General features: G+C 37.3%; 1 long non-coding RNA gene across 1 annotated transcript in view; it reads right to left on the bottom strand.

Annotated features, from left to right (window-relative positions):
* LOC129532343 (uncharacterized) overlaps nt 1-19,987 on the bottom strand; it is a 67,314-nt gene extending 47,327 nt beyond the window's left edge. Inside the window, exon 1 of the long non-coding RNA XR_008678039.2 lies at nt 19,645-19,987. This is a non-coding gene — a long non-coding RNA (uncharacterized lncRNA). The remainder of the gene's footprint in view (nt 1-19,644) is intronic.
* Between the last annotated feature and the right edge of the window lie 226 nt (nt 19,988-20,213).

Here is a 20,213-nt window from a genome sequence, read left to right as displayed (position 1 = left end):
GTCACACCTCAAAAAAAAAATAACAATCTCTGCTTCTCATTTCTGGCTAGACACTGGACCTGCAATGCCTCCTATGAGACTACATACAGTGGGCGTGTTATGGACGGCTGAAGCACAGCACGGTACTGTTGTAACAAAAAACAGCCTCTTCTGTAAGGGACAAATTGCCGAGAGTGCAGCTTTTGGTTTGAGTAAAACGGAAAAGGAGAAAATTGACCCACATGTGGCAATAAAAAAGAACATCATTTCAATAAAAGACCCGTATTAACCATTTAAAACTGTCAGGAATTAGGGAGTAGGGGAGCACACATTCCCCTTTATGAACTCTGAAAAAAATCATATTGCACATAAATCAGCCCCTGGTTATTTCTAAAAATTAATTTCCTTCCTTCCTTCCTTCTGTTCTTTTCTTTCCTTCCTTCCTTTTATCTTCTCTTTCTTTCATGTTTCAGACATACTTACTCCTACAGGGGCAGAAGCTCCTCATGTGCCAAAAAATTGTTGATATTCACTGCAAGAATGTCTTAAAAATTATTTTTAAACTATAATTTCTAATATAGCTTTCTGCTGTACTGAATGCCTGAGATGTCTCCATTCTTATGCTATAAGTATACAGTTGCAAAAGAATTGCAATTCAATTTTCAATTTCAGACAATGTTTATTTAAGACATGCAAAGAGATCCACAGTGATTTTTTGTTTGTTTGTTGGTCTTTGTTTCTGTTTTTGTTTTTTGTTTTGGAAGAAACTGCATAAGAATTATTATGTTGCAGGCATCCACCACGAGGTGGAGCAAGATAAAATTTTTTTCAAGCTCTTTTCCACACACAGCCTGCATCAAAAAGAAATAGGGTCAAAAACACATGTTTTTCCTTTCCTGAATTATTATTATTTTTTCTTTCTAGCTGTTCCCTGGTAATTCTAGTACATTCAGCTCAGTAGAGGTGGTAGCTGTTAGATTTCAGGTGCTGCAATTTTCTGTTTTCTTCGTATCCTCCTGCAATTCTGGTATGCTTTAGTTTGAAGCTGTGCAGGTCAGAAATTAATCTAAGGTTTTCTTCCGTGTTATGGTTAAAAAAAAAAACGCACTCTTAGGAGAAGTACACTTTGTCAAAGATTTTAGTGTAAATACTTTCTGCCAGAGAGCTAGAGAAGTCCCAGCTCGTGTACTGGTCATGCAAGTTAGTTGTTGAGACTGGGTCACTAGGGAAAAACTGGCAGGATTTTCTAATTCAGCATAGTATCCACGACCAGGGAGCCAGAGGTGAAGGCTCAACCAAGTCCAGGGAAAACTCAGGGGCTAAAAGTACTTGATATCTCATACATTTCCATACCAGAGATCTGAAGCAGGCCATATGCAGGGTTTCAGTTGCCAAAACTGGAGAATTAGGGGAGTAGGTAGAGCATTATGCGAAGAGGAGCCTAGGAGGCTGGGAACTCTGCCACAAGATTGAGTCTACCATCGATTGTAAGCTTGAGCAGCTAAAGACATAGGGTCAGACGGGCATTATCAGTCTCAGATTCACGAATGCCAAAATTTGAAGTGTTTTAGAAGCTATATAATAGAGTTGTTTTAAACCAGGTTATGAGATTATGGCTTCACAGAGTTTACCCAGAGAAGTGAGGGTAGCAGAAAGAGGGCTGAGTAACTCAGGCTCTGGCACTTCCTCCAATTCAACTAAGGTAATTTGCTTTTCTTACTATGTTTCCATGAGAGTTCTCTTGAGAAAAATGTATTATTATATGTGCTTAATTATATTTTATTATATATATAATTATATGTATGTTTTTGTGTAATTTCAAAGAAGAAAGATGATACTGGGATGTACGAATACAGGAAGGTACCACGCTTTGACGTTCAGTATGCTAGCTGGTGAAACTACTCTCCTCAGAAGGAAATTGACTCTCCAAAAAGTGTATGATGAAACACTGGCAGTGAAATAGATTTTGATGACTCCTGAAAACAAACCTTACCTCCCCAGGTACATAGAATAAAAAAGAACATAGAATGAAAGAGATAATAGCCCCAAAGCCAAATATTGACCCACTTGTTACCCAAGGATAGCCTGATCATCTCCAACTTACACATTAGAGTGCTTCAGAGTTTAAAAGGATTTTACATCTGCTATGGTATTAGAAACCCGTAACTCTTCATTGGTTCTTATTTACCTTACTGTGTCTTTGGTTATCATGTTTATTGGGTATGTCCTATCACCCTCACAAGTTTGTATGTCTCATTTACATTTATGTATTTTTCTGCTTACTCCTAGCATAGTTCCTGGTTCATAGTAGATCCCATGAACTTTTGTAGAACAAAATTATATACACACATTTTTTTGTACCTACTATATGCCTGTACATACACAAAAAATGTGTATATAATTGGTTTGGGTGAAGCATTATAATGTGAGGCAAAACTTGTCCTTTAGCCTTCAGCAGCAAGAGTCAATTCTTTTAATCTCCTAAAGCTGGATTAGCTAATATACCTGATCTGAATGTTTACTTGCATGTAGGCATAAGGGGTCTATTCCGGGAACAAACTAGATTCATAAGCTTCATGAGGGCAATAGCTTTGCCTGGAGCATTTCACTGACATTTACTCACAGAAGGAAACCATCCCAGCATCAGAATGGACTGAGCAAGCTGTAGGTGTTGAAAATAAAGACTCCATTTGGGAAACCCACACAGCACGCACCAACAAAAATCCCCACAGCTTGTTTTAAGCTAAATGCACAGATGTGTGTGGGGAATTCCTTAAATAACAGGGACAAGTTGTAAGTTTAGACTATGATATCACAACAAAGTGCTATGGGGGTGTGGATAGGAAAAGAAACTAAACCAGAAGCACAGGATGTTTTAAGTTGGAATTATGAGAGTAGGAGGAACTGGATGCCCAACATTTAGAGACTATCACAGTCCTTGACTTGGCATTTGAATAGATAGAAAGATAGATAAATGTGCGTGTGCATGTGTGCACACACACAACCTATATTATCTTATGTTCCTTCTTTTTCAGTCATCAGGCAAAACAAAGAAACAAAGAAACAAAAAACCCAAAACCCCAAAACCAAAACCAAGCTGAATTGATTCAGATTTTCAATGCGGAAAAAAAAAAAAAAAAGTAAGCAGCCACAAAACATATGCAATTGGAAATTAAATAATGTACAATGTACTCCTCTTCCTTCCCTTTTTCTTTCAGAGGAAGGGTTAATATATAATGCTCTGTCTGGAAATATATATATTCATCTGGGAACTAAAGGAAGGAAAAAAGATCCTCACCTCTCACCATTCCTCCTCTTGGCCCCAATTACATAATTTGTAAAGCTTGTCACTGCAATCTTAGGCTTTGCCAAGTTAAGAGTTTCTGGTTCCCAGAAAAGTAAACACTTCTTCCAGAGGCCACAATAAGGTTTATCATAAACTTGAAACTATATCTACCACCTGCTCTTTTGGCTCTTAAAACAATGGATCAGCCAGCAAAGAAAGGAATTTATGTAATAAGGACCCAATCAATTTGGATTATCACGAGGAGTGATGTTTTCTGCTATTTAATGTAGGCGGGGATGACAGTATTTGGAACTGCCACGCTAATTTCAGATCCATTGACAATAGCCAATGAACACTAGCAGCAACCACAGCTCAGAAAGAAAACTAAGAACTTAGAACTAACCAGGCAAGTGACACAGACCAGCCAACTGCTGGCTGAGGATAAGGGAGATCTAGAATAAGAAGTAGAGAAGGAAGATGATGGGTATCAATTACAGCCTCAATGCTGAATGGAGCAGCAGAGACTTGAGTATACATCAATAACTATCTTACCTTAAATCTTTACATCTAAGTGACTTTAAGTGGCCAATGTCTAGGAGACCTGGAGACAGAGTCGACAAAAGTAAAGGCATCAGGTTCTCACAAAAATGAGACTCCATATTGGTAAATGCAGTCAGATATAATAGAATAATGAGAACTCAGAGTGGTGTACTGGGTGATGTTGATAAAAAGAGTCAAACTCTGTGAAAGATGTAAAGAGGTTTATTCTGGGCCAAATATCAGTAATCAAGGCCTGAGGCACAGTTTCAAGATGTTCTGAGAACATGATGTATCCAAGGTGGTTGGGTTACAGCTTGATCCTGTACATTTTAAGGGGACAGAAATTACAAGCAGATATCAACCAATACATGTAACGTGTACACTGGTTCAGTCCAGAAAGGTGGGAAAACTTGAAGTGGGGGCTTCCAGGTCATAGGTGTATTCAAAGATTTTCTAATTCTAAGATAAGGGGTTGTTGAGACCAAGGTTCTTATTATATAGATGAAGCCTGCTACCAGCTTTTTAGGGCCATTAAAAAATATGTCAAAGAAATATATTTTGGAATAAGGTACTTCAATTTCTTTCAAGGCCTGCTGTCTAACATGTGATGCTATGCTAGAACCAGGTTGGAATCTGGTATCTTATTGCTACAAAGAGTCTGTTTTGTCAGTCTTAAGATCTCTGTTTTAATGTTAATGCTGGTCAGTTGTGCCTGAATTCCAAAGGGAAGAGGGTATAATGAATGAGGCATATCTGGCCCCCCTTCCCATCATGGCCTGGACTAGTTTTTCAGGTTTACTTTGGAGTGCCCTTGGCTGAGAGGAGGGATCCATTCAGTCTGTTGGAGGGCTTAGAATTTTATTTTTGGTTTACAGTTGGCTCTATCAGGTACCGTTTATGAACCATTTTAGATTATTTTGGTCCCATCTGCTTCTTGTTGCATTTGTAGCCATGTGGCTGCTAACTTCACACATGTATCCATTTGACAGTGCCTTGTCTCACATCCACACTGTACTCTTCCTGCCTCCCATGTTGGGCCTTCCTTATCCATACTGAAGATGGAAGCTGTGAATTTCCACTTGGGCCCACATATCTGCAACTGAGAAGTGTTGGGGATTTAAAAACTTATAGGGGAAATGTTTGCCCAATAGGAGCAGAGACTTGGAGTATAAACAATTTCCTTTTTCTCCAGAAGAGACTGTGTTGATACACAGTTTGTACCGTTTTTGAGAAGATAGTCCCGTGGGACTGACCAATCAGTGAACCTTGTGGTAGACTACTGGATAATAAATCTTCATATTAACTCTCCCACCTTGTTTTTTATTTTCCCCTTGTCCATCATTGTTACTTCCTGGAATCCCTCTCCCTAATAAAGCAATAGAGAATACATCTTTCACATTCATCTCAGGTTCCCAAGAAAACCAGGTTAAGACACATGGACAGTACTTTTAGTGAGTTTCTGCAGACAATAGTTAGAAGATTAGCCCATATCACCTGAAAACAGAGCTTTGAAGCCTTTAACAAGGCCACTCTTCTTGAAAATTGTTTTTCACTTTTGGTGTGCTGAAGTCCATGATTACAATAACCAAAGAAAAGTTCCTCCTTCAATTTATTTTAGAAAAATCTGTACCGAAATTACATCTGATACAGCTCCACAAAGAAGTTCCTAACACGGCTCTACCACTTGTCCTAGTTTTAAAGCTACTTTTAAAATTTCCTATATTGAAGGGAAAGTAAGACAAAGGAGCAGAGGCAGATTCAGGAGAGGAAGGAAGATGAGAGGGAGGCTACTCTTTACTGAATAGCCCAAAGGTTTGAGTGTTATGTGAAACAGGGTCATTCCCTCCTTTCTGAGTCACCTGGTCAGGTAAGTACCTAAGCTACTTCAGTAGCTCTCAGACTAGATCATCATCACCATCATAGCAACAACAACAACAACAACAAACCCTTTAGGCCAATGGAAGAAACAAGAGAGAGTCTGTCATAGGAAAGACCCCATGAAACCTAAACTCAGTGTAGATAAGATTAGTATTGTCATCATTCTCAGCCTAGAACTTCTTGGCTTCTCTCTGTGGGCTCTCCACAGGGAGGCAATAGGAGATTGTAGGAGATAGGAGATTTGAGATTGTAGAAGAGGCATAGAATTTCAGAAGATATATATTTTGTCCTGTCTTTACCACTTCCTTCTTGGTCTATAAACAGGTCACTTAACTGCTCTGAGCCTCAGATTCTTCATGCAGAGAATTAAAATAATAGTGACTCCTGCAATACATCCCCACAGAGATGTTGTGAAGATCTACAAGATAATGTTTGTGAAAGCACTTTATTAACTATGAAGAGCAAGATAAATATTAGTTGCTATTAATATTATCCCCTTTCATCCTATTAAGGCATTTTCTTAGTTGAAGAGGTGTTTATTCCTCATTATATACCGCCATATAAATTAGAAATATATAATTGCCTCCTTGAGCTGTCAATAACTAGGTTGAAGTAAAAAGTTCATCTTCTGCAGATGTGCAAAATAAAAATATTTCTATAATACATTTTCACCACAGGATCTTAAGATTACCAAAGCCTTGTAAGATATCTCTAGCCCATTGAGAATAGGCCTCTTTAATTGTTGGCTATTTCTTCAAATACTAACTTCTTTATGAAATATACACACAAAAGAGTACACACACATTCTAATCCAGAGATGGAGTATAGCTGATTTTGAGCTGAGAAAACCACAAAAATAGATTTTGAGCAAATATTTTTAACCTCTCTATATAGCAGCCTCGATTAGCTTGACAGTATGAGTGAAAGACGTCTTGGTAGAGATTGGAAAGAGATGACATTAGAGTGAGTATTCGGTGAAAAAAAGTAGTAGAAACACTGGTCCCTCTCAAAACCTTTTCTTTCCTTTTCTTTTCTCTTTTCTTTTCTCTTTTCTTTCCTTTTTTTCTTTTCTTTTCTCCTTCCTCCCTCCCTCCCTCCCTTCCTTCCTCCCTCCCTTCCTTCCTTTTTCTTTTCTCCTTCCTTCCTTTATTCCCTCCTTCCTTTCTTTCTCTTTTTTTTTTTTTTTTTTGACAGGGTCTCACTCTTTTGCCCAGACTGGAGTTCAGTGGTATAATCATAGCTCACTGTAGTCTCAAATTCCTGGGCTCAAGCAATCCTCCTGCATCAGCCTCCCCAAGAGCTAGGACTACAGGCACTAGCCAGCACACATAGCTAATTTTTAAGCTTTTTGCAGAGACAGGGTCTCACTATGTTTGCCAGGCTCATCTCAAACTCCAAGCTTCAAGCGATCCTCCCATTCTGTCCTCCCAAGTGCTGGGATTACAGGCATGAGCCATCCAGCCGTGTCTCTCTCTCGTGACGTTTTTGAAAGCACCCCAGAAAGTAACCATTTTTTGAAACCTAAAGTACTTTTTTTTTTTTTTTTTTTGAGATGGAGTTTCACTCTTGTAGCCCAGGCTGGGGTGCAATGGTACGATCTGGGCTCACTGCAACTTCTGCCTCCCAGGTTCAAGTGATTTTCCTGCCTCAGCCTCCCAAGTAGGGATTACAGGCAAGCATCATTACACCTAGCTAATTTTTGTATTTTTATTAGAGATGGGGTTTCACCGTGTTGGCCAGGCTGGTCTCGAACTCCTGACCTCAGGTGATCCACCTGACTCTGCCTCCCAAAGTGCTGGGATTACAGGCGTATGCCACCGCACCCGGCCCAAAGTACCTACCTTTCAACAGGAATTTTAAACAGTATTTTAATGTATTCAAAATATATACTTAAATAACTTTTTAAAGACTTGACATGTGTTTATCCTTAAACATGTTTCCACTGAAGGGGAGGGAAAATTGGCTTTCCTCCACTCTCCTATGTTCTTTGGCTGGGCTACAAATTAAATTGACATGAGACAGATTAACAGGAGAAAAACCATATTCAATTACATGCATATGCACGAGAGTCCCACAAAAATATGAGACTCCAAGAAAGGCCAGATGATTGAAGCTTATATAGCATGTTGAGCTACAAAAATAAATAGGGGATTGGGGCTTCTGGGGTTTGTAGAGACAAGTTATGGGGGAAGGTAAGGGGAGGGTATGTATTGTGAATAACAGTTGTCTTGATATACAGATAAAATGTCTCTCAGATAATAACAGTTATTTCAGAGCAGGCTTCTTCCTGATACAGATACTTTTACTAATATAGATGTCCTTTATTGAAGTACATTTCCTTTATAAAAGGCCAGCTTTTCATAGTTTCTCCTATGCCTGCAATTCCTCAAAATAACATGCTGAAAATGTGCCAAAGTTGTTTATTTTGGGGTAGCATATTCTGGCCTCCTATAATCATGTTTTGAGGTGGTGCGTCCTGAGCCTCAACTCTGTTTTAGAAAATAAAATAGCATGAGACACAGAAGAACTGGGGAAAGAGATACAAACAGGTTTCACTTATACTGACAGTACTTCCACACAATTAAACCTAATAGATATTTTTGCAGTCTTCAGTTTACTTGTCTTGTAATTAGCAATACTTTTTGAAAAAAAAATGTCTAGTTCTTTGGTTTTTGGAATACCACATTTTCCCGGATTTTTTTCCTACTCCTATGTTTCTTTTTTCCTAATCTTCTTGAATTTTTTTCTTCCTTTATTTAACCTGTAAAAGGTGGATTAAGTTATGACCTAGTTTGGAGCATTCTTTTTCTTCCAACTGCATACTTTTTAAGTGATCTCATTTTTATCCCGGGTTCTGTTAGCACTGAATGAAGATGATTCCCAGTATGCACATGAATCCAGAGCGTTCCTCTGAACTCCAGAATCTTAAAATTAGCTGCCAACTTGACATGTCTACTTGGATGTTTAAAACCTACTCCAAGCTCAACATATCCAACACTGGACTAATGATTTTTCCAACCAAATCAAAACAAAACCACAACTTAAACAATATTTTATCAGTGTTATCAATGTTCCTTATCCTGGTGGGAATGTAACATCACTTATTCAGTTGTGCAACAGAAATAGGATTTATCATTTCATTCATTAATTTGACCTCCTGAGTGGCAGACAATGTTTTATATATTTAGAGTAACATTATCAAAGAAAACATACAAAGATCACCTCCACGTGAGGGGAAACAATTTTCTTTTGTCATATTTATCTATCTAACCATTATCTTTCAAGTCCTAACATTTTAACTATCTAATGTTTTCTTAAATCTGCGCAGTCTCTCAAAATATGAACATCAGCTAATCTAAGCTATTTCAACTCTCATTGGTACCATTAGTGAAATAGCCTCCTGTTTGGTCTTTCTTCTCGACTCTTGTTCCTCTTCATAACCATTCTTTTTTTGTGTGGCCAGAACAATTTTTACAAAATAGTAATTTCATCATGCCCTTTTCGTGTTTAAAAATCCTTTCATAGCTCTCTATTACTCTTAAACTGAGGACCAAATTATTTTACACAGAGTATAAGACTCTGCACGGTCTGAGCCACTATGAATATGTCCAGACAATTGTTCTTTTTTCTTTTTTCACTCTTTCTGCTCTAGCCACACCAACCTTTTTTCATTTCCTTGAGAATACCATTTCTCCCACTACAGCTTTTGTACATGCGTTTCCTCCTGTCAGAAAGGCAGGTAATCTCCATTCCCACCCTTCTTAAACAGTTAACGCATTGTCATTAATAATTGAAGTTCATTGTTACATGGTCAAGGAGTTCGTCTCTGAGTCCCTATACTAGTTATATTTAATTTCATAAGACTATATACTTCATCTGAAGTACCTGAAATAACCATAATTCATTTTATAACATTAAAATGAGAAGGAAGGGGAATATGGTTTTGATAATGATAGAGAATACTATCAGTCTAATCTTAGTCTTGCAGATAACGACTATACACTTTAGAAAAAATTAAGAAAAAATAATTGAAGGCACTGAAGAGTGACAAGAAATAGATAAACTGGAGGTGATTATACCCTTGAAAGAAGGGAAATGTTTTGGGTGAACTTTTTATTGATGCAGCTTTCTGCCTGAGAGAATGCCCCAGTTTGCACAGCAGAGTAGAGTTAAAAAAAAAATGCACGAAGCTGTGGTTTGTAAACAAGTAATACGCATAAACAAAATGAGAGTATCAACAAAGAGAAACTGTGAAGAGCCAAAGAGAACTTCTAAAACTGAAGAATGCAATAACTGAATTGAAAAATTTATTACAGACTTGAAGCAAGAATCATCAAACTCAAAAATAAGGACTTTTCAAATCACTGAGGCAGAGGAGAAAAAAAAAGAATGAATAAAAATTAAGAGAGACTGGGTATTTATGGAACATCATTAAGTGGAAGAATATACATTTGGAAGTACTAGAAGGAGATGAAAGAGAGAAAGAGAAAGAGAACCTTCAAGAAACAGTGGCGAATAATTTCCAAATCTGAGGAAATAAATGAACACGAAAATTCAAAAAGCTCAATAAACTCCAGTTAAGATAAATCTAAAAAGACCTACACCAAGATACATTGTAATCAAACTGTTGAAAGTCACAGATAATCTTGAAAGCAGCAAGAGAAAAATGACTCATAATATACATACGAATGCCTGTTATATTATCAGCAAATTTCTCAGCAGGAATCTTGCTGGCTAGTAGGGATTTGGATAATTTTTTATTTGAATTGAATGATAAAAGATAGTAAAATAAATTAACCAAAAATAGGTAGAAAGAACAAAGACAAGAACACCAATAAATTGTATAAAACAGAAGGAATTAGTAAAGGAATAATTGCTTATTGCAAAGAATAATATTATAAACCCATAGAAGAATTAAACTATAAAAAAGAACACACAAATTAACAATATCAGAATGAAAAGAGGGGCTATCAACACAGATCCTAAGACACTAAAATTCTAATAATTCAATAAAAGTAGCTTTATGCCAACAACTTTAATAACTTCGATTAATTGGCCAAATTCCTTAGTAATGCAATTCGGCAAAAGTAGCAGAAAATGAAATAGAAAATCTACAAACCATTAAATTATTAAATATGTTGAATTTATTTATCAAAATTTTTCACGCACAAAATGCTTAGGACCATATTGTTTCCAATGGTTTATCGTAAGAAATATTTATCTATAATATAAATATGTATTTAATACAGTAAACACACATAATAAAAGAATATATAATTCATAAAGATATATATCACCCGTGTTATATATATCTTTATGTATTATATATTTTTATAATATACATTAGATATAGAATATATAGAATATTTTCAAGATATAAACAAAATATTAGATATATATTTTATATCTGAGATATATATTCTGAATTTCAAATATTTATTCTTTATATATTAAATATTATTTTATATATATTGTTTGTATATATCTTCATGTATAATATATAATATATGCCATATAATATAGTATTATTATGTGTTATATATTACACAACTAAGTATAGTTTTCCTCATAAGATTTAACATTTGAAAATCAATTTATATGATTCACCATATTGACTGAATACAGAATAAAATCCGTATTGTTTTTTCTCAATAAGTGAAAAAAAGCATTTGATAATGTTCAACATCCATTCATAATATAAGCTCTCAGTAAACTATGAAGTAAACATAACTTCATCCTATAAGGGTGTGTGTGTGTGTGTGTACATAAATGTGTATGAACATTTGCACATACACTTGTGGTATTCCTAACCTGCCAAATATACTTACTGGAAAAATATCAAATGACCATCCTATTCTCTCCAACATTAGAAATAAAGCAAGACTGTTTACCTTCACTAATTCATTCATTAGTGTACTGAAGTTTCTTATTAGTGTGATAAAGCAAGAAAAATAAACAAGTTAGAAAGATTGAAAAGAAAAAACTATTCACAACGTGGTTGCTATTAAAAAATGCAGGCCATGTATTTTACAAAGTAATTATTAAATCTGATAAATGAGTTTAGCAAGGTTGAAAGATACAAAATCAATTTACTATAATCTATTATATTTCTATATTATAGTCACATGCAGTTAAAATTACAATTTTAAAGAAAGCCATTCCATTTATAATAGCACCAAATCAAAAAAAAAATAAAAAGATTAGGGAAAAATTTAACATAAAATATTCAAGACTCAGCAAATTTTAAAAGACCTGAATTTTAATATAAGCTGTACCACAATCATGGTCGGGAAAATTCAATCTTATTAAGATGTAGTTCTCACTAAATTCATTTATATATTCCATACAATCTCAATCCTCACAGCAGCAGGCCTTTAAATTGTCATTGACAAGGTGATTCTAAAATGTATATGAAAATGCAAAACTTTCAGCAGAAAAAATAAGTCTGAAAAAGAACAAGATTGGAGAACTTACACAACCTAATATCAAGATTCAGTATATATAAAGCTAGAGTAGTCAAGAGAGTATGGCCTTAGCGTAAAGATAGACAAATTGATCAACAGAATAGAACAGTGAGCAGCGAAATAGACAGACCCACACTTAACACAGTCAATTGATTTTCAGTTAAAACACCAAAATGATTCAATGAAGAAGGAACAATCTTTATAACAAGTGATGTTGAAACTACTAGACATGAACTGAGGGAAAAGCAAGCCTTGACCTTGCCTTTATGCCACACACAAACATTTCTCCAAGATGGATAATAGAACTAAACCTAAAAACAAGCTAAGAATAAAAGCTTCCAGAAGAAGCTCTGACCCAGCATAGGCAAACTTTCATAGACAAGACCTAGAAGTTGTTAGTCATAAAAGAGAAAAAAAAAGTGATGTTAGATTGTATTTAAATTCAGCCTTCTGTTTATCAAAATACCACAATAAAAAACGAATAAGCAACCTATATATTACCAAAAAATATAACAGGAATACCTCAGAGATATTGCAGGTTCACTTGCAGACCAACACAATATAGTGAATATTGCAATAAAGTGAGTTGTGAATTTGTTGGTTTCTCACATCACATAAAAGTAATGTTTACACTATACTGTAGGTTTTTAAGTGTGTAATAACATTGTGTCTAAAACAGCAGTATATATTGTAATTAAATATATTTTATTGCTAAAAATTTATAATGATCATCTGAACCTTAAGTGAATCACAATCTTTTTGCTGGTGGAAGTGGTCTTGCCTCAATGTTAATGGCCACCGACTAATCAGGGTGATGGTTGTTGAAGGTTTAGGTAGCTGTGTCAATTTTTTAAAATAAAACAATGAAGTTTTCCTCAATGTTTGACTCTTCTTATCATTAAAGAGTTCTCTGAAGCATGCAATGCTGTTTGATAGCATTTTACTCATAGTGGAACTTCTTTCAACATTATACAGAGGAGAAGGCTGGAGGAGACGGTGTCAGTTTTGCATAGGACAAGGGGATTGGTTTGACTAGGCATGTCATTCACGTAGCTTGCGAAAAAGCTGGCCCTCCCACCCTAGCCTTTTAATATGCAAATACAGGGCACCATGATGTTCCACACACGTAGGGATAAGTGGGGGCTGCCATGTTGCCAGGAACATGTGGGGCAAGGGCAAGAAGGGTGCGGGAATCGCCATGCTGGGTGGAACTAGTTTCTAATGGCTGGCATTTGTATATTTATTATTGTATATTTAAGGTTGCCAGCCTGGCTCTAAGAGCTGGGGCTTTACAAGAAACTTTTCTAGAGACGTTTAAAAAAATGAAAACTTTCCCAGGATCCCTTTTCCTATCTGCCTAAAATAATTTCTTAATAACTCTTATCACATTCCCACCTGTGGAGATATCACACTAACTGCTGTTACGTGGGCTTGGACAATGACTCTTTCTGGCTACTTCCTGCTGAAAAGGGGCATTGAATGGGGAACACCAGCTAGAGCTCCTCAATCTAAGGGTCCTCAGAAGAATGGCATGTCCATGTGTGGTTCAGTTGGCAGCACCATTTGGAGTTTGACTGCTTCTAGGCAAGAAGAAACGATTTGAGTTACAGTATTGAGTATACAGGGTCCAAATAGTAATACAAGACATATAAGCAATAGACGGCTTAATAAAGGGGTTAACCAATTCCATAAAGACTGGAATTCATCAAAGAGGGGTGGAAGCCGGCATTTTCCCTGAGCCTGTGAATAATTTTGATTTCATTGTTAAGATTTTTTAGCTTTTCCTTTGTAGATTTTCCTTTACTAGAGGTGTTCATCCAAAAGCACCATGTTTCACTTAAAAGTGCATTACTAAACCCAATAAAAAGTCCTAGCAGACTTAGTGATAGTAATGCTTTTATGCTTCCTTTTTGTCAGTAACTATCATCCCAGTTATAAGGATAATAACTAAGCAAAATACGAGAGCAATGGAAACTCTTTGTCCAGTATTTTAGTTAGAAGGTGCTACCCTATTGCAAATAGTACCCTATTGCAAATAGTACAGTGAGTATAGCAATTTTCACAAGTGTGGTGTAGTAGATAATTTCCATTTAAAATTTTACTTGCTAAGATACAGAATTTTCCTTTGGGGATGTTTATGAACTTTCTTGGTTTTATTTTCCCAAACAAAGAAATCTTTGGGTTATGGGCACCCTATTCACTTTCATTACATGGCAGAATTTGCAAGATAACTGCCCAGAACTAGCATATTTATTCACATTTTTATGTTACCCATCCCTTTTTCTTTTTTCCAAGCTGAAGAAGATTACTGCTTGATTCACAGGAATAAGCAGGGTTAGTCTAAAATGTAGGCAAAAAGCTTAAAAACAATTTGACTAGTATTTAATGACAAATGTATGATAAGCTTTGGAGCGTGATTTTTCTCTCCAGTTCTCATTTTTGGTAAAAACAATTTATGAATAAACCTTAGTCCTGTACTTGGCTTGATTATTTGCCTAAAGTCGAGCAAGCATGGTTATTTCCACATATGCCTTTTGGATTGGGTTTGATGAAAGTCTGTTCCACAAGAAATTTCAGGTAACACTTTTAAAGCCAAGCCCAGCCATGGGTTTGTATCCTCAGAGACTATGAGTTGGGTGATCCTCTCCTCTTCAGGTCCCAAGATAAACTCGGAGCTTCCAGACCCGTTAGAAAGTGATTTTTTTTTTACTAATCACAGGTCAGGAACCCTGTGTGGGGACTGTGTAGACAAGGTATGAGGCCAGTTTTCCCCAAAGGGCTTTTATTGGCTCTGCCATGTCAAGCTTGATTCCTTAAAGGGAAACACGCCATTTCAGTTAAACCCTTGGTAAAATAACCAGTTTTTTAAATTGTATCCTGTTGACAAAGAAAAATGGATTCTTATTGCACTGATGCAAACAACTACATTACCATAAGTTAAGAGTACTTACAAGTAGTCTTCAAATTTTAGAGGAATCAGGCAGAGAAAAATAAACATGCTCTGAATTTTGTCCACAGGACTATATCTTATCAATTATTAAAGACTGTAAATAGTTTAAAATAAGTTTCCTTGACTCTGAAGAACAAAACAAGGATCAGCAATATTCCAAGCAAAAATTAAAAAGGTTGCTCAAAATTTCTGAGTGCAGTTCACTTTGTTAACTCTTGTTTTGCTTGATATTTGTGAACATTTCAGTTCATTATGAGTCCCGTACATTCTTTTTCTATTCCAATGTTACAAATTTTAAAGCTATTAAAAACCTGCATTTGAGAACACCTGTTAAAGTCCTTAATATAACTTGATTATAAACTGTTTTTTGAGAAGGAAAGAAGCAAGATAACAACTGTCTGTGAATGACAAAATTTCCAGGATAGCTACAGTTAAAAATACAACTGACAAGTTTATTTATCTTCATGGTTTACAATAACTTAACCCTTAATTAGGAATGATAGCTTATACTTAGACGTTAGAATTTTAGAAATCCCATACAATTTTTGAACATATATTAGTATTATTCACCAAAATGTAACTTAAAGAAGACTGGACATCATTTTGGCAATCTCATGTAACTAAAAATGTCAAATAATCCTGTATACCTCTTTTCTGAATGTTTCAGGGGGCCCTCTGAACCATTCAAAAAGCCAGGCCTTAGGAAGGACAATTTCCAGACTGTTATAAATTATTTTGCCAAAATGATGACTCAAAAGGCAAAAACCTTTTATTAACCTTGACTATGACATAAAAATCCTGTTCAAAGCCAAATTTTACCCTTGCATTAGTTTATTAATGTTAATCCCAATGTTTAAATGAAACCTTATAGATCATTTCATTTTAACCAATTTGACCATAAGGTGAAATTTTTACTAACCTTTTATAACCCTTTTACTAAAGGGAAAATTAATGTCTTAAGACCTCCTTGCTACGCTTTCATTTCAATTTATGAAAAGACCATCTAGATGCTATGGGAGAAGAAGGTGGAGTGTTTCTGTGATGCAAATTATTACAGGGCAACCCAAAGCCAATTGGCTCATTTTGTAATTAGCCCATCCCTGATGGGCGTCTCATCTCCCAGTGGGAGGTGGGGATGTTTGTTTATCTTCCAGGTGGCCAAGAACACGCTTCTCTGATTTATAACTACTATTAGCCATTCCTTAAAGTACATTTCCTACCTAGTTGTTACACACCAAAACTCTCTTATAACGTGAAGTAATTTCTGATACCCCCAAAACTTAAAACCGTTACATAACACAGTGCAAAACAGAGCAGAGGCTTTGATTTTGAGAGGGATCTATCTGCTTTCAATTCTTGGAGTTTCATGAGGAAAAGAGAGTTTTTTCCCCAAAACAGGGTCTGTGGCACCTCCTCTGTTTTTTCCCAGGCATTACATGCTACCCGAAGTTATCTTAGGGCCTTTAAGGCATGCATTAAGAGTGGTAAGACAAAAAATGGAGAAAAATAATTCAGTTGACTGAGAAGAAAAGAGCCTTCATCCAGAAAAACAAGATTCGAGAGAGAAAAGCATAAAGGTCTTTTAAATATACCTGTAACTTGAATATCCATTTTTAATTAAACTAAGTGCTGTTTAAGAAAATCTTTTTAAATCCCTTGTTACTTTAGCCACAGCAAGCAGTTAAGATTTTCGGCTTTTGAACCTTACAACCAATAACCTCACAGGTGAAACCAAGGAGGCTTAATTAGGTTATGACTTAACCACTAGTGTACAAAGTATTTTTAAAGGAGTGACAGGCAGCTTTTGAAATGGCAGTTGCAAAATTGTGACATTGCAAAAAGCACCCAATATTATCTACAGCTTAAGACCAACAAGTTCTTTTTCATTAATTATACATTTACAGAGAACATAAACGCTGATCCTTATTATCCCTTTCACCAGTTTGCGCAGGGAGAGAGAAGCCAAAGAGATTTAACCGAAAGAACTACATTGTTTCCAGCCCCCAAGCTGTCCTTGCCCATCCCTGGGCATAGGCTGAACCATCTTTGGGAGGAGCCTGGTTTACAGTCTACAGTCTAAAACAAAGATGAAAACAGCTGCTTCCCAAGATAACTTCCCTCTTGCCTGGGGACCAGACCAAGAAACTAGCCACAGGATTAGAAACCATGGCCCAGGAGCCATGCAGCTGGAGGTTACAAGATTTTGACCCTCCCTAAACTGCTCTCAAGATTAGTGCTTAAGATATTTTGTAAACCATGCCCTTGATGATCAGTTGGCACCACCCAGATTGACAAACTGGCTTATCTGATTTAGCACCAGAAGACAGCCACTATTGTAAAATAGCAGAGACTAAAACAAAGTATTGCCATGCAGTTACAGATTATGTTCCCAAGGACATGAAATGAGATGGAGGCCTGTAGCCAATTTTGTTACTAACCATTTTGTTGGGCTGGCTTGAACAGCAGGCTTTTGGGGTCCTGGGCCTGCATCCTAACCTAAGATACCCTTTCTTTGACAGAACCATAGAGAAAGATGTGCAAAGCACCCAAGATTGTCCACAGCTTAAGACCAACAAGTTCTTTTTCATTAATTATACATTTACAGAGAACATAAACGGTAAACCTTATTATCCCTTTTACCGGTTTGCACAGGGAGAGAGAAGCCAAAAGCCCAAATGGTAAGAAATATTTACCCTTTTGCCAGCCTATTAGGCTTCTGGGTTCCCTTCCCCCTAGCTCAACTCTATGCCAAGCATTTCAAGATTTGGAAAATTAACTTTTCCCAGGTTGGAAGTACATTACAAAAGAGACAGAAGCCATTTTAAACCACAAAAGAAGGAAAACACCATTGAAAGGAGTTCCAATTAGGGTTGTTAAGAGGTAATACCTCTCTTCCTTTTAGGAATGTGGTTTCCCCTATTTCTTTGCCTTCCCTATTTTCTCTTTTCCCTTCTGGCCTACTATAGGAGACATACTGCTCATCTCCAAAATTTTCTTCTGCTTGCAGAGCTGCCTGTTTTAGCTGCAGTGAGGGTTTGACTCAGCAGCAACATAACATCCCTCCACGTGAGGTCAAATACCTGAGTTAAATGTTGGAAAGGTTCTATATGCCTATCAGCGTTGTTAGAAAATCAGCCTCAGTTTCCCTTTACTTGCCTAAGGTCCTGCAACGAGAAGGAAACTTGAAAAGGAGCCCCAAATAAGAGGACCCTCAGATGACTTCCCTGGAAGTTACTTTTTTTAATTTTGGGGAACTATTTTCCCTAGGCCTGCCTGATATGGCTGCAAAAGAAAATAAGCCACTTTTTATTCAAAGTTTCAAGGTTGAAGGAGTCCCAGTGCTTCAAAATACACTCCAGGGGAGTGCATGTTGAAGATGATCTGTTACCCATCTAGAAAGGGAAGTGAGAATAAAAGCGTCCTTTTAGTCTCTTTCCTTTCGGTATGTGATCCAGGATGGAGATGAAAACAGTAGACGGTGTCCCCACAACTATTTTCTCTCCATCGTTCCTGGATTCCCCCTGCACCCATTTAAATGTGCCAGCCATGACTGCAGGCATGACCCTCCAAGCCATGGCACCAGAGGAACTGACTTTTGGGCCATAGTCACGCTGTCCCCAATCAATCAGTCCTCTACTTTTTATCTCCCTTTACCTCCTAGACTTGTGTGGCCTGTGTGCCTTCTGAAAAATGGATTTCAAGAAAAACCCTGTAATTGGGCAAGGCTGTTAAAGGGGGGAGGTGTGCTACATTGAACTCCATATCCTGCTATTATAGCCCATGCTAAAGCATTTACCCATAAAAAAAAAATGGTTCTGGTTAACTTCCGGACTTAAAAAGCCCCTTATTAATTAAGTACTGTCTTAAGAGAAGACAAAATCAATACCTTAAAGGAACGTAGGAACCCGAAGGGCCGTTCTTCTGCCAGTGGGGCAATATCGAGACTAAAATTTGGCTATGGAAGACATCTTATTCATGACTGTTAAAAGCAGAAACTTCCTGTTCCTAGAAGAGGTCTAGAGCCTGATTTCTACTAGGTGGCTTAGCAATAACATGTGCTTGCCAGAGAAACCTTAGAGAGAGAGAGCTATTGAGTTACTGCCTACGGCAATTTGAGATCTTTTCTAACATAACTGATCCCTGAACTGTAAAGATTCCTGCATATGGGTGGATCACGAGGTCAGGAGATGGAGACCACCCTGGCCAACTGGTGAAACCCCATCTCTACCAAAAATACAAAAAAATTAGCCAGGCATGGTGGCGAACGCCTGTAGTCCCAGCTACTTGGGAGGCTGAGGCAGGAGAATGGCTTGAACCTGGGAGGAGGAGGTTGCAGTGAGCCAAGATTGCGCCACTGCACTCCAGCCTGGGCAACAGAGCAAGACTCTGTCTCAAAAAAAAAAAAAAAAGATCCTGCATGTTGGACACACAGAGAGAGGGTAAAAGACAGCAAATAGAAAGGGAAAGAAAGTTTGGCGACAGGATAGCTGGAAGAGAGCCTTGAGATTTAAGAGCAGATTTAAAGTTGAAATCTACTCCAAACTCACCAGTCTGATGATTGAATTTCCATTCCTGGCCAGTGCACCAAAGTGATACGGCTCTAATGAGTGGAGGAACACCAGGGTTCTTGGTCCTCATGCCAATTTCGATAAAACGACATGGACACAGGTGGAGTGGTTTTAAGGAGCGGAGAGTTTAACAGGCAAGAAGGAAGGGAGAACACCTGGTGTTCATGGTCTGGCTGGCTTCAGGAGTGAAACTGCAGACCTTGCGGTGAGTGTTACAGCCCATAAAGGCTGCACAGACCCGAAGAGTGAGCCACAGCAAGATTTATTGCGAAGAGCGAAATAACAAAGCTTCCACTGTGGAAGAGGACCCGAGTGGCTTGCCGCTGCTGGTGCCAGCGGCCAGCTTTTATTCCCTTATTTGGCCCCACCCACATCCTGCTGATTGGTTCATTTTACAGAGTGCTGATTGGTCCGTTTTACAGAGTGCTGATTGGTCCCTTTTGACAGAGAGCTGATTGGTGCATATACAAACCTTTAGCTAGATGCAGAGTGCTGATTGGTGCATTTACAATCCTTTAGCAAGACAGAAATGTTCTCCAAGTTCCCAC

The sequence above is a fragment of the Gorilla gorilla genome, chromosome 2, assembly GCF_029281585.2.
Source record: "Gorilla gorilla gorilla isolate KB3781 chromosome 2, NHGRI_mGorGor1-v2.1_pri, whole genome shotgun sequence".
Lineage (NCBI taxonomy): Eukaryota > Metazoa > Chordata > Mammalia > Primates > Hominidae > Gorilla > Gorilla gorilla.
Note: the sequence above shows the minus strand (reverse complement) of the source record. Positions and strands in the feature narration are given on the sequence as shown.